Source organism: Dipodomys merriami, unplaced genomic scaffold, assembly GCF_024711535.1.
Source record: "Dipodomys merriami isolate MVZ:Mamm:240054 unplaced genomic scaffold, mDipMer1.0.p SCAF_11, whole genome shotgun sequence".
Classification (NCBI taxonomy): domain Eukaryota; kingdom Metazoa; phylum Chordata; class Mammalia; order Rodentia; family Heteromyidae; genus Dipodomys; species Dipodomys merriami.
Genome location: NW_027202382.1, coordinates 1,493,539 through 1,508,480, shown reverse-complemented (window position 1 = coordinate 1,508,480; position 14,942 = coordinate 1,493,539). Strand labels below are relative to the sequence as shown.

The window sequence follows — 14,942 nt, the reverse complement described above, 5'->3', positions numbered from 1 at the left end:
TAGGATCATTTTATCAGATGAACAGAAAGGCTCAAAAGCTATGTATATATGACCATATAAGGTGATACTAAGCAAAATGAACCCCAAAATATGGACACAAGAGGTTTTACTTTATTGTTGTTTTTAATGTATTATGTGATTTTTTTTTGTTTCCTTTGTATATTCTTCCCCCTATGGTATAGCCCCTGTTGTCATGGTATGTGATTTTGGTACCCTGCACCTTGTATATACACTGATCTAATTTGGGGAAGGGAAGCAGAATAACAAAACACTGAAACAAGGACACAGGATGACCCATTGCAACAATGATACAAGACACTATGTTGGAAATGAACTTTACAACATGAGGGAGGTGGAGGAGGGAAGGGATAGTGGGAGAACAACAAAGACGTGGGTAACAATGCTTGACAAGAAATGTACTCATTTCCTTACTCATGTAACTGTAGCCCCTTGGTATAGCATCTTTCCAGTAAAATAAAATTTTAAAAAAGAAATAGTATAAAAATCCTTTACAACTAAAGAATCTCTCGTTTCCTTTTCTTGGAGCTCATTTCATAGTATATGATCATATATGTACATGGCTATTTGAGCCTTTGCTGATTTTGTTTTCTTTTTATTTTGGTTGGATAGGATATGGGAGGGCATATTAAAGGTAAAACAGGGATGAACAAATACAACACCGATACTCACTAGACATTATGTGGAAAATGAACTAGATATCTTATGGGTGGGAACAAGAGGGAAGGCCTGGGAGAGAGTGATGGAAGGAGATACATGGTTCAAAAAGAATTGTACAGTGGCGCTGTAGCTCAAGTGGTAGAGCGCTAGCCTTGAGCTGAAGAGCTGAAGGACAGCACTCAGGACCAGAGTTCAAGTCCCATGACCGACCAAAAAAAAAAAAAAAAAGAATTTTACTCATTACTTACTACCTGATTCATGTAACAATAACAATAAAAAAGTGAAGTAAAAACTTTACAAAAATTCTAACCTCTACTAGGTTTTGCTTAAGTTCATAAAGTTTGTTAAGTTAAAACAAAGAACCAGCTGTATTCCATGTCTTTTGCTTGGCTAGTCTTTATTCATGATGCACTATTTCTTTGTCTTCACATATAGATAGTGAGCCAAAGATTCACATATTTGATAACTTTGACTTCAGGGCTGATGTACTTTACTTGGTAAAAGCCAAGCTGGAGCAGGACAGGGTAACAGATGTTACTTGTTTATTCCACTGGGTAGGACTTACTACATTACAGAGCAGCCAAAATGCTTCTCATTTAGCAACATAAATGTTAAGTCCAATTAGCAGACGAGGCTTGTTAGGGATTTAGTTCAAATAAATAGCATGGCAAACAAACTCACTCAGTTTTATGTACTTGATTGATAGTTCACAAGCTGTGATTGTAATACTGAGGTAGAAATGCATTAAACTCCTACCACTTGAATTTTTAATAACCTAAATATTTTGCTAAACAGCACACAAGGAATGCTTTTTTGAAGGATTATTAATAAAACCATCTCCTGTTCATCAATTTAGTTTCAGCAGAATGTCACCAAATTGTACTAGTATAACAACTCCAAGCACCTTGAGAGGATACCTAACTATACTATTATTTTATCATTCTAAAGGAGCGTATAATATGAGAGAGCAGCATAAGGAACAATTAGACAAAATGATACTGAAAGTCCTCAGAGGGAAAAATCTTTTTGTACTGAGTTTAAATTAGAAATAGCAAAAGATGTAGCTCAAGTATACAGTAATATATAATATAGGATGTTTCTTAGGAACTAAGACTATACACATAATAGGATGTTTCTTAGGAACTAAGACTATACACATAAACACAACTTATAGAAAACGATCAATATTATTGGGATACTGGAACAATATTATTGTCTAAAAGGTATGAAATAATTAATATTTAAAAGAAAATGCAGTTTCCTTAAACATGAAAATGTTGCTGGTGTAATTCAAGCTTAAAACACTCTCCTATTTGTTAATTCTCTAAATCCAATCAATTGTCAGGTTCCATAAATCATGCAATGTATATTTATTTCTTTCTGCCATGGCCATAATAAAGTCTCAGCTCACTTAAACTATTACAAGAACCTCCTCTTCCCTCAAACTTTCCTTCAGTTTCTAACATTGTCTTAAACAAAAATGACCTATTACCCAAGAGAACAAATCTCAGATGTTTGGAAATAATAGAGCTTTCTAAGATTTAGTTTCTATTGGTTTCCCAATCTGACAGCATAAGAAGTCAAAACTGCCTGCCTTCTATAAAGTAGTGATTCTATGGTGTCTCCTCTTGCTGAACTATCTCTCACTCTTAAAAGGAAATTATATTTTCTCCTTCACAAAGCCATCTTTGTTCTTTATTTCTCCTATTCTTCAGCAAAAATGTAATAAATTTTGAAGAAACGGTTATGCTTTAGTTTCCCTATGTGTTCACCATAGTATCTAAAAACAATGATTTACATATAAGACTTATAAATTTCAAAATTCATTATTTGTGGCATGAATGGTACTAACTTCTCTTAATTTAAAAACTCATTTCTTACTTGAGAAATGCTATCAGTGAGAAAGAAGAATAGATAATTTTTATCTGCAAAGACTACTTTTGTGGATGACCACAAAAAATGTTAATTTGCTATAAAATCTATCAGTAAGATTATACTTAAAATGATTAGTTATTAGTTTTCTTTTTAATCAGTAACATAGTTCCCTTTTGTCTACTATTATCATTCCAACTCAAATAAAAGACTTAACGATTTATGTCATATTTAAAACAGAAGTAGTAAAACACAGATGAGAGGGTCATAATTTCTGGGCTATAGTTCTCTAGATCTATTGCTTACTAGCTGATCCTTAAGCAGACATGTGGTTTTGTTTCCACATTTAAAAACAAAGATGATTCTTGCCTACCTAACAAAGGCAATTTGGAAGACAGAATTTTAAAAATATCTGTGATTGCTCTTGGTAGATTTTAAGTTTTCAGTATTATTGGTGATATTGTTATTTTGTAATAAATGCTATCCTACAGTCTAAGACATGTCAAGACAGAATTAATTAATTCATTTTGTTTAGTATATATAGAGCTACCATTCCTATAATCACTCTCATAACAGAAACTTTAGTTTGTATTTAGGCATAATTACTTTTTCATTCCAGTCAGTTAAAGAATATTAATCTTCTATTTGATGTGAAAGTATTCTGTATGATATGTATTCTGTATGATATGTTTTCCTGTCTCTATTTTCCAACATTGTAGTCCTTCCATAGACTTCTAGAAGTCTAATTCAATTTAAAACGACTTCAATGAAAGTAAATACTGGATTTGTTCGGATTTCTTTTTAGTCAATTATTTCTAACCAAAAGTTATATGCTAGAACACTATACAAAATTTAAACCTAGATATTATTTACTAATTCTTTAAACCTAACACTAGAATGGACTGAAAATCATTGTACTATGTGAAATACACCAACATTTTTAGATTTATGAAATACAAAGAAAGTACCATATGATGTTATTTACATGTGGTATCTATAAAAGTTGATCTCACAGAAGGTGAGAGTAGACTGGTGTTATCAAAGGCTGCAAGGATGGGTAGGAAGAGATCAGTAACTTGTACTTGAATAAGAGTAGGACACTCTTGTGTGCACAGTAAGGAGACTATAAATAAAAATATGTGTTGAATATGTCAAAAAGTTAGAAGACAGGATTTTGAATGTGTCCTCAATAACAAAATGATAACTGTTTATGGAGACAAATACTACATGTATTGAAATATCACATGGCACCTCATCTATATGTATGTCTTTCATGTACCAAGTCTTTAAATTTTAAATACAACATTACAGAAGTACATGTCCTTAGAAAGGAAAGAATCATTCAAGCAACTCTAAGGAGAAAGAAACACACTTACACTGAAGAATTTATTCTCAATAATAAGTCATGAGGTAAACACAATTCTCAGGTGACCACCAATGGCCCAGGTCCTGGTATACTATCTCCCCTTAAATGTGGTTGGATTCTAATATGGGCTAACACAATGATTACCTACCATTATATAAAAAGGGATTCTATGAATGTAATTAGGAACCCCAATCAAGTCACTTTAAGATTTCCCTGATTGGTCTAATCAGGTAAGCCCCTTCAAAGAAGGGCTGAGAGAGGGGGAAAGTCTCCTGCTGACTTTGATAAAGTAGTTAACATATTGTGAATGGACTACATGGAAATCTGAAATTTGAGAACTGTCCCTAGCTAGCAACTTGCAACAAAGAAAGAGATTTAGTTCTACAATATAGGAATTAAATTTTTCCAAGAAGCAAATGAACTTGGAAGAGAAGTTTAAACTATATGAAGGCGAGAAGTCCTACTGACAAACTGATTACAGCATGTGATTCTCTGAGCAGCAGAACTGATAATCTGACACAGAAGGAATGAAAGGGCATGTTACTTCTCAATTGCCAGGTTTCTGGTAATTTCTTATACAAAGGAAATACAAGACACGGGAGTCATGATGTTTTTTTTAAAAAGCATCAGCCCCTTTCTTTAGCCTACTGTTTCTTTAGTGCTACCTTGCCCTCACACAAGTATATTGAATCCTGCAATGTATAGTTTATATGTGTCCCTCTAGTTCACCTATTTTTCTTATTCAAGTTTCGTATTAAATTTTTCTTTTAAAAGGTTCCATTTTCTAAGCTAGAAATGCAAGTTAATTCTACCAGATCTACATTTGTGGCTTAAATATACCAAGTATAAAAACTCTTGGCAGATGTTTCCTATTTCCATTCTTAATAGTAACTCTAAAATCTCATGAACATGGTAAATATATCTGCCTGTTCCTTTTACGGGAATTCATTTACAAAACACCTTAATATGGGGTTCCAATAGTATTTCCTGGAAGATTTAGGTAGAAAGTATCTAGACTCAGAACCTGACCCAATATCTATCATTTAATCTTTTTTTTTTTTTTTTACATAGAGAATGTGATAGGGTACTGCACTAGTTCTATGGGAGGAATATTTATTTATTTATTTATTTATTTATTTAAGTCCTGGGGATTGACCAGGGTCCAGTGTTGTTCCTTAGCTTTTTTGCTCAAGGCTGTCACTATCATTTGAGCTGTAGCTCAAATGGATTTGGGGGGCTTAATTGGAGATTTTCCTACCCTTACTGGCTTCAAACTTTAATCCTTAGATATCAGACTCCTGAGTAGAAATATAAGCATAAGGCACCAGTCCATTTTAATAATTAAAATGTTAAAGAAATGTACTCATTAACTAACATGTAACTGTAACTCCGTTGTACATCACCTTCACAATATTTTTTAAAAAGGAAAATATTATAATCCTTGCCTTTAAACAACTTATCAATCTAAAATCTAGAATTATTTAACAATAAAGGTAGTAAGGAATATCAATCACACTGTATGACTGGGGCAAAAAAACTCATAAAAACTGAAACAGAGGAATGGTTTATTTTGCTCTTTGTTTCAGAGGTTTTAGTCCCTTGTGCCAGGCAAAGTATACATCACATCATGGTGACCAGAAGTAAAGAGAGAATGGGATCAAAGACCAGGTATAACTTTCAAAGGTCTCCCACACTTTATTTACTTCCCTTAGCTAGAACTCACCTGCTAAAGTTTCTATCCACTTCCAAAATAGTTCCATCAGCTGGGAACTGACCCTTTGACACATGAGCCTGTGGAGGCCATTTTATATCCAAGCTACAGTAGTATCATGAAGCAGTAAGACAGGAAGAAAGGAAATTGTTCCTGCTTCCTTTCCTCTCTGGTAAACTAGAGGCAGTTTACCTCTATGTATTCCCTATCCCCTATACCTGATATGTTTTTCTAGATGGTAAGGAAAATATCAAATGCCCTGGTCTAGACCTAAAACCACTTGCTTTCCAGAGAGAAACTCAGGTATTGAATACCAATGAGTAAACTGAGGGCAGTCAGGAGAAGATAAAACATATAGCTTCTTCATTAGGATTCCCTTTGAATGGCCAAGAGTAAATGACTAGGAAAACAAAAGTGATCCATGAAAACATTCTACAGGCCAAATAAAGAAAGGTAACAACTTCAAAATTAAACCTAAAAGAATCATTTTTCTAATCATTATGAAAACAATACATTTCTTTTTTTCTGACTTTAGTATCTGCTTAAGTATTTAATATACACCTTACTCAAGGAACATATTAGCTGTAGCATGTAAAGAAAATGCTTTTGAATATTCAAATGTTTTAAAAGCAGTGCTCCGAGAGAAAGGAATAAAATGGGAGTGTAATTCCTTACTTCTAAAAAGAGACAACTCTTACCACTTTTTTTCTGGAAAGTAAACAACCTGTATAACTCAAAGGTGCATTTAATTTGTCATATATATATATATATATATACATATATATATATATATTACCATCAGTTAAAAACCATTAGGTAGTAATGAACCATTTAAAAATTCAGCAAATAGTATTAATTTAGAGGGTAGGATCTGAAAAATGGACACAAAGAAATTCTAGAGAACTGAGCCAAATGTGAGACTGAATGTTATGACAAAATTTTCGGGAAGCTCAAGAAAATGTGGTATATATACACAATGGAATTCTATGCCTCCATCAGAAAGAATGACATTTCCCCATTTGTTAGGAAATGGAAAGGCTTGGAAAAAATTATATTAAGTGAAGTAAGCCAGGCCCAAAGAAACATAGGTCCCATGGTTTCCCTTATTTGCAATATCTAGTATAGGTATGAGTCAAGCGGAAAAGGTCAGATAATGTGATGTTAGGAAAACGAACCCTTAAACATGTATTTTAATGTTTTCGTTTCTTTCATGCATGTGTTTCTAACGCATTTATAAGATTATTTCTTTGTTGCTTTGTATGTCCCTCCCCCACAGTGTAACCCCCGCTTTCACTATATTTGATGTCAGTATAACATGTGGAGGAGATGGGGACAAACAAGTCGTTTAAGGATTCAGGTATACCTGTTGCAACAATGAGAAGTACAAAATGTCATGTCAAAACCAGCTTTACAATGTCGATGTGTGGGAGGGAGGGGGGTATGATTGGGTGGAGGGGAGGGGGGAGGCTGGGAAGGGAGGTGAAGGGTAAACAAAGGAGGAGGCTGCAATGCTTGGTAAGAAATGTATGCATTATCCTGCCCATGTAATTGTAACCCCTCTGTACAGTATGTTCTCAAATAAAATAAAATAAAATATAAAAAAAAAATTTTCAGGAAGCCCTTGGATGAAATGATTGGAACTCTTTACAGCTCACGTTGGTGCAAAGGTTAGAGGTTGCGTGCTGAAAAGGTCAAATGGTAACAAGAATAAAACATGAGGCATAATCTATAACTACAATGGGCTCTCCAATTTTTTCTTTCAAAAGCCAAAGGGCTAGAAAAAGTAGGGAAAAGCAATTACTGAATAGCAGTAGTCTGTTTTCAATTACTAATTGGAAACTTCTTATCTCAAATTCTGTTTCAGACTGACATAGAACACTATTTGTGTTGAATACATAAATTCATTTATATTATCACAATCTGGTTATTATGGCTGATACTTTTGCATCAGTAATTCCGTAGGCAGTAATTTTACAATCTTATTGAGGTCTTTACTAATTATAAAAACAATTTTGTTACCAGAATGGAAGTAGGAGACTAGAGAGAAAATTCAGATTTAACAATATCTGTGTGAGTTTTATAGCAAGCACTCTCTCTAATTTTAATGATGTTTCTCCCTCCAATAAATATTTAGTATTTTTATTTGGATTATACTTTTATAGAACTAAAACTGAAAGAAATAAAAATCATTGTCTCTATATATATGACTAAAAGTATAATCAAATAATTATACAAGTTATCAAAATTGCATTAATTTCTACAAACACAGATATTTCTCATACAAGTAGTTCAGCAGTTAGATAAATAACTCAAATTAAGAAATAAGAATTTCAAATTTAAAAACGTAAGTTTTTCTTTCTTGTGATACTTAGGATCATCAAAAGAAAAAAATGAGGAACTGAAAATCAACACAAAAAGTTCTTAGGCAGATGTGATTATCTGTGTAACAAAACGTCTTTTGAAAAACACCTCAGTTACTACATCACCACTATAAACTATTTTTCTGACAAATGCAGTTATTAAAAGCCTACAGTATGTTTCACAAAATGTCAAGCAAATGAAGGTAATATAGAGGACTTTTCACCAATGCTTTGCTAGTAGTTAGACTTCAGTAGCCTTTAGAGACCATTAAGTACCTTTGGCTAATTGGGCAATGGTAGATTAATCTTCTTTTTATTCTAGCAGCACTACTTTAACACTCTTACACTCTGTCAATGTAGTGTCTGAATGACAAAATAATATTGTGCATGAATAATAAGCAGAAAAGTTAAATTAACATTTCATGTTTCACTTGCCTTACCTATGTGTCAGAGAACTTTCTTTTTAAGTCACTGACAGTCAACTTTTTTAAACAATCTCATGTTGACATCTTATTGAAGTGAATTTTCCTAATTACTGCTAATTGCCTATCAAGAAAAAACTCTTTTCACGAAGTGCAGTTATCTAGCATAGATGAACCTACTCCAGTGCACACATTAAAGACAAAGCATGACACTTAAGGTGTTACTTTGTTCTAAGGTCATACTAAATATGGTTTGCAATTAACAAAGCAGTTTTTTTATGGTACTAAAAATGCCAATCTGTCCTGATGTGTTCAAATTAGATTCTATCAGAGAAATGTCTGCATATGGATAGGAGCTATACTATTTTCCATAACATTTTCAAGAGGTAAAACTAACTCAATACTTTTACATTATGTAATGCCAAGTTCTAGCTAATGTCTAATTAAGTCATTATTTTATAAATATGTTTCAATGATTCCTCAAAATGAAAATCAACACTACTATTTCAAATGTCAAATAGTTAAACATTTTGCTAATATTAAAATAGTCAAAATATTGAAAAACTATTATTTTGGTATGATATGCACTTACAGTAAAATTTTAACCTATGTGATATTAGCTTTATTGTACATTTCAAAATAATCTTAATAACTAAACCAATATCTTAATAGATTAAAGTTAAAGAACATCACTTCAATTTTCTGTCCTTTAGGAGTATCACTATAATAACAACTTCTTATGGTAATATACTTTTCTGGAGAGAGGGGGTTGGTTGTGAGGCTTGAATTCTGGGGTTGGGCGCTGTCCCTCAGCTCTTCAGCTCAAGGCGAGTGCTCTACCGCTTGAGCCAAGGCACCACTTCCAGTTTTCTGGTGGTTAATTGGAGATAAAATCTCACAGACTTTCCTGTCCGGGATGGCTTTGAACCATGATCCTCAGATCTCAGCCTCCTGAGTAGGTAGGATTACAGGCATGAACCAACAGTGCCCGGCTGGTAATATACCTCTTATGAGTAATATATTACCCAAAATGGGTTGCCTAGATTAGCCATATATATGAATACCATCTATACTATTGTTATTAAAAGTGAGTCTAGACAATCACAAATTTCTTCTAATATTTAATTTTTATACAGATTTGAAAGAAAAAGTGTCAGTGTTCCTCAATATTTTTCTTCTAAAAATTTATAATTATGATATATTTCTGAAATTGATATTTTATAAGACAAAGTATTTTCAATAAAACTCTGATAAGTATTTACATGAGCATTGTTTATTAGATCATTTCAGTAGACTAATGAATTGTCACACTGATTAATTGGAAATTGTCAACATTTCATTTATAAGCCCAGAGACTAAAGATCATAATTTGTAATTCCAACTTTATATATTCAAATTAGTCAGAAGCTGCATATTCCTTAATTATACCCTAAATATGAAGGGAATCTGAATTCTTAAGAAATTTTAACATTTCTATGGTAAGCTAATGGTTAACTATGTCTTTCCTTATTTGTACTACATCTAAACCCATAAATAAATACTTCAAAGACAGTCAGGCTGTGAATTTCAAAAACCTTACAACCCATTACAAATTTAACAGCAGCAACACTAAGTATACATGTGATGCTGATCATTTATAACTATGTCATACTAAAAATCTTGAGAAACAACCTAATAGTATTTTTTTATTGTGAAAATACCGTACAGAAGGGTTACAATTACATGGGCAAAGTAATGAGTACATTTCTTATCAAGCATTGTTGCTTCCTCCTTTGTATCCCCTTCCCACCCCTCTTTCTCCCCCCCCCCAAAGTTGTAAAGTTCATTTTTGACATAATATCTTGTACATCTTTGTACATAACGTCTTGTTGCAATGGGTCCACCTGTATCCCTATTTAAACAATTTGTTTTTTCCCTTCTCCTCCACAAATTATACCAACATCAAATACAGTGAAACAGGGGTTATACCATGGGGGAGGGACATACAAAGCAACAAAGAAATCATCTTTTAAATATGTTAGAAACAATCACAAGAAAGAAAAAACATTTGAATCCTTATCTTGGGGTTCATTTCACCTAACATCAGCTTATCTGACCATTTCTGCTTGTCTCAGACATATACTAGTAATTATAACTTTCCTTGAGATTCAAGAGGGGGAAAATGGATATCGAAAGAAGTAAGATTTAAAGTACTTTGGATTTTACCAAATAAAAAGCTACTATACTGTTTGAAATGCAATTTTTTTCAGTAAAAATTACCAAAGAAATGTCACTCATAGCACAGAGTAGAAGTTTCTTTTACAAGAGGAAACAATTAAAAAAACAACTTATGAAGCTGGGAGTTTCACTGTATTAGTCATAGAATTTTTCAGTGATTTTACTGGAGAGCTATTTTTTTTATCATGGGAAGAATTTACATAGAAATTTCTTCTATAATCTTTCATTTTCTACATAAAATCATCTTGTCTATATTTTTCAGTAGTAAAGTTTAATCTGAGTAATCACTTATATGCTATATAAAGTATGATTCATATTGGTCTTCATGAACAGGATGGTCTGAGAGTTATTTTTGCTTTTATTAATTGTATGGCTTCTCCTAGAAATCAGTAGTTGTTTTGTTAATGTACTTTGTGATGTCTTGTTTCTTTTGTATTTTTTCCACGGTTTATTCCATTGTCACTGTATTTGATTTTGTACCCTGGGTATCATATATACATTTATCTGAATTAGGGAAGGGAAGGGGAACAACAAAATGGTGAGACAAAGGCAAAGGGGAAACCAATGCAACAGCAATACTCACAATATGTTGGAAATGGTCTGTACAACAGGGGCAGGGAGTGAGAAGGGGAGAGAAAAAGGGAGAAAAATGGAGGAGGAGGTAACAAGTTTGACAAGAAATGTATTCATTACCTTATGTATGTAACTGTAACCCTTCTGGTATATCACCTTGACAATAAAATTTCAAAATAAAATAATTAAGAGTATATTACATTCAGACACATATTTGGAATTTGTGGACACATTTCGCATTTCCAGTGAAGTAGGAGAAACAAAGTAATGCTAAATGTGCTGCAGTGTGTGAAATGTGTCCTGACCATGAATCTTAACATGACTCAGATTTGTTAATGTAGGTGAAAACATTCATATAATGAAAAGACTGTAAAATATATTTAACTACTATAGAAATGAGAGGAAGACTGAAAGATGGAAAAGGAAAATACCCCTTTTTCTATGGGGTCTGAGCTATCAGGATGACGTGGCTGGTACACATGTCCAGGTCTGCACTGAGAGAGCTAATCTGGGATGATGAGGTGTGAAGCAAAAAGAAACATTAAAGACATTACAGTTTTCTGTCCTAGTTATTTCTACCCTTTCTTAGTCCATTTTCTTCAGCTTATCTTTTTGTTTTGAGCTCTTTTCTCCTACTTTATTGTTTTGGGTTGACTCCAGTCTAATATTTGCTATGAAGAATATAGCCTTTTAAGTAAAAATCTAACAACAATGCACCTTTCTATTTGTAGTTCACCCATAGCATCTAATACTGATGACCAAATCTTTCACTTTAATAACTCCTCTCTTGTTTCTGTATTGCAGCACCTCCTATTTTTCCTTTAGCTTCTCTGTGTACTTCCTCCTGTCTTCTCACTCTTCTTTAGCCCACAGAGCAGATACTCCACCAAACTGATTTTCTTGTTGCAAATATTTGTTTCATCTCTAGCATTCTTTTTGTAAATATATCAGTAAGTTTCCTTCTTCATTTTTAAATGAAGTGATATAAAACACTTCAAATACAACACTAAGTGTAATAATATAATAAAGAAAAATACAATGAATTCCTATGTGTCAACTACTCAGTGAAGACAATTATGAGTACACGTAAAAGTTATTATCCTGTCTCCTGACTCCACTTTATTCAATGTCTTTGATGCTTATTTTTCCATATATGTTTAGATACTATATATATTTCAAAACATATATAGTAAGTTTTGCATTTTAGAATTCCTGAAATTGGTATGTATTCCATAACCAATACCACATATTTTTTGTTCTCATTCAAAATTTCTTTTTTAAATTGTCTATTCTGTTGACTGTTGAATATGAATCCAATTCTCTCAACCTATATTGAATTTATATTTAGTGATCTTGCTAAATTTACTGTTAAAGTAATAACGCATTGAGATTTAGTTTACAGAAGCATAATGTCTAGAACTGACATTTGTTTTGTTTTCCATTTTTACTACTTTTAACTGTCACTTTCTTTTTTAATATGCTGGTAAGACCCTGGAGTTAAAGTTGAAGACACTGACAGGAACTCTAAAGGCTTTGTTTCTGATTTTTAAAGGAATACTTGTAACTTCCAAGTATGATAGCTGTTTTAGGTTTCTGGTTGACACCTTTTGATAAAACACAGAAATTCTCTACTATTCCTCTTTTGCTAAGGCACTTTTTGTCATGAATAGGTTTAATTGTATCAAAATATTTCTACTTTAAAAACTTCTCATAAAAACATTTAACAAGAGATCTACTTTTTTAAATATGAAAATCAAGGTACTTGAAAGGGTGGGGTAGGGTTATGGTGGGAGTAGCAGAAGAATGAAGAGGAGAAGGGCAGAGAATGCAGTCAAGAATTCAATGTACACCCTACAAAATCCATTGTTTCTAACGTATTTATAAGGTGATTTCTTTGTTGCTTTGTATGTCCCTCCCCCACAGCATAACCCCTGTTTTCACTGTATTTGATGATGGTATAATTTGGGGAGGGGAAGGAAAAAACAAAGTTTGTTTTTTTTTAAAGTAAGTTTTTTATTGTGAAAATACCATACAGAGGGGTTACAATCACATGAGCAAGGTAATGAGTACATTTCTTAACAAGCATTGTTGCCTCCTCTTTTGTAAAACAAATTATTTAAATAGGGATACAGGTGGATCCATTGCAACAATGAGATGTAAGAGACTCTATGTCAAAAAACAAACTTTACAATTTAGATGGAGGGGTGTAGTCGTGGAGATGGGAGGGCAGAGATGGTAGGGGAATAACAAAGAAGGAAGCAACAATGCTTGATAAGAAATGTATTCATTACCTTGCTCATGTAATTATAACCCCTCTATATGGTATTTTCACAATAAAAAAAAACTTATTTAAAAAAAAAAGTGTGGGAATGGGCAGGTTGGGAGGGATGGGTGAGAATGTCGGAAGGGGTGACACAGATTTATATTCATAAACTGCTTTAACTGGCAACTCCTTTGTACAACTACTTAAAGACAGCAACATAATTTAAAAAAAGATCTACCTTATTAATAAGTTTAAGTATTCAGTACAATATAGAAACTTCCCTTTTTTTCTGGGGGGGGGGGTCTGGTCATGGGGCCTGAACTCTGGCTGGGCGCTGTCCCTCAGCTCTTCAGCTCAAGGCTAGCGCTCTACACTTGAGCCACAGCACCACTTCCAGCTTTTTTCTTTTTACTTATGTGGTGCTGAGGAATGGAACCCAGAGCCTCATGTATGCAAGGCAAGCGCTCTACCACTGAGCCACCTTCCCAGCCCCAGAAACTTCCCACTTAAGACTGCTTTTGTGTTGTCAGGCACCTGTAATCCTAGCTACTCAGGATGCTCAGGTTAGAAAGCAGCCCAGGCAGGAAAGTCTGTGAGACATTTATCTCCTTTAACTATCAAAAAGCTGAACATGGAGGTGTGGCTCAAGTGGCAAGCATTGAGCAAAAAACTTAGAGAACACCCAGATTCTGAGTTCAAGCCCCAGTAATGATTAAAAAAAAAGTTTGTGGCAGTCCATTAGTTTAGGTATGTTGTAGTCTCATTTTTATTCATCTTAATGTTTTCTAATTTCCTTTGTGACTTCTTTGGTACACAGGTTGTTCAAGAGGTTTTGGTTTGGTTTCCATATATTTGGGAATTCTCCAATTTAACTTTGATATTTATAATTTTCCCATTATAGTCAGGAGAGATATTTCACTTGATTTTAATCTTGAATGAAACATTTGCCTTGTGACCTAATCTATAATCTATCATGGAAATTGTTTTAGACGTAGTTGAGAAGAATATGTATTGTTGCTGGAGGTAGTATTTTGCAAATGTCTATTAGGTTCAATTAGTTGTTTAGATCCCCTAGTTCCTTGTTAATCTTGTCTAGTTGTTCTATCCACCATTAAAAGTGGAGCTTTGTGTTGTTATATTTATGTTAGGTTTTTAAAAAGAGGTAGCCGAGTAAGAACAGCACCATGCACGTGGTATTCAGGTAAGGAGTAGGTTTATTCATCATTCAGGCTGGCACCAGGCCATCTTGGTCCTCCACGCAGTGGGGAAAGGCCTGGGAAAGAGAGAGCTGGGAAAGAGAGAAAGAGAGAGAGCTGGGGAAAAGAGCTAAGAGAGAGCTAGAAAAGAGAGAAAATAGCTAGAAAAGAGAAGAGCTATAGAAGAGCTAGAAAAGAGCAGAGAGAGAGCAGAGAGAGGGTGTCGGGGCCTGGGCTAGGCCTTATCTAGGGTATGGGCAGAGAAAGGTGTGGCCACATCAAAT

At 33.7% G+C, this 14,942-nt stretch overlaps 1 protein-coding gene across 10 annotated transcripts in view; it reads right to left on the bottom strand.

The window, feature by feature from the left end:
* The window catches only part of Cntln (centlein), a 199,432-nt gene that overhangs the window by 31,913 nt on the left and 152,577 nt on the right, over window positions 1-14,942 (bottom strand). The window lies entirely within an intron of this gene.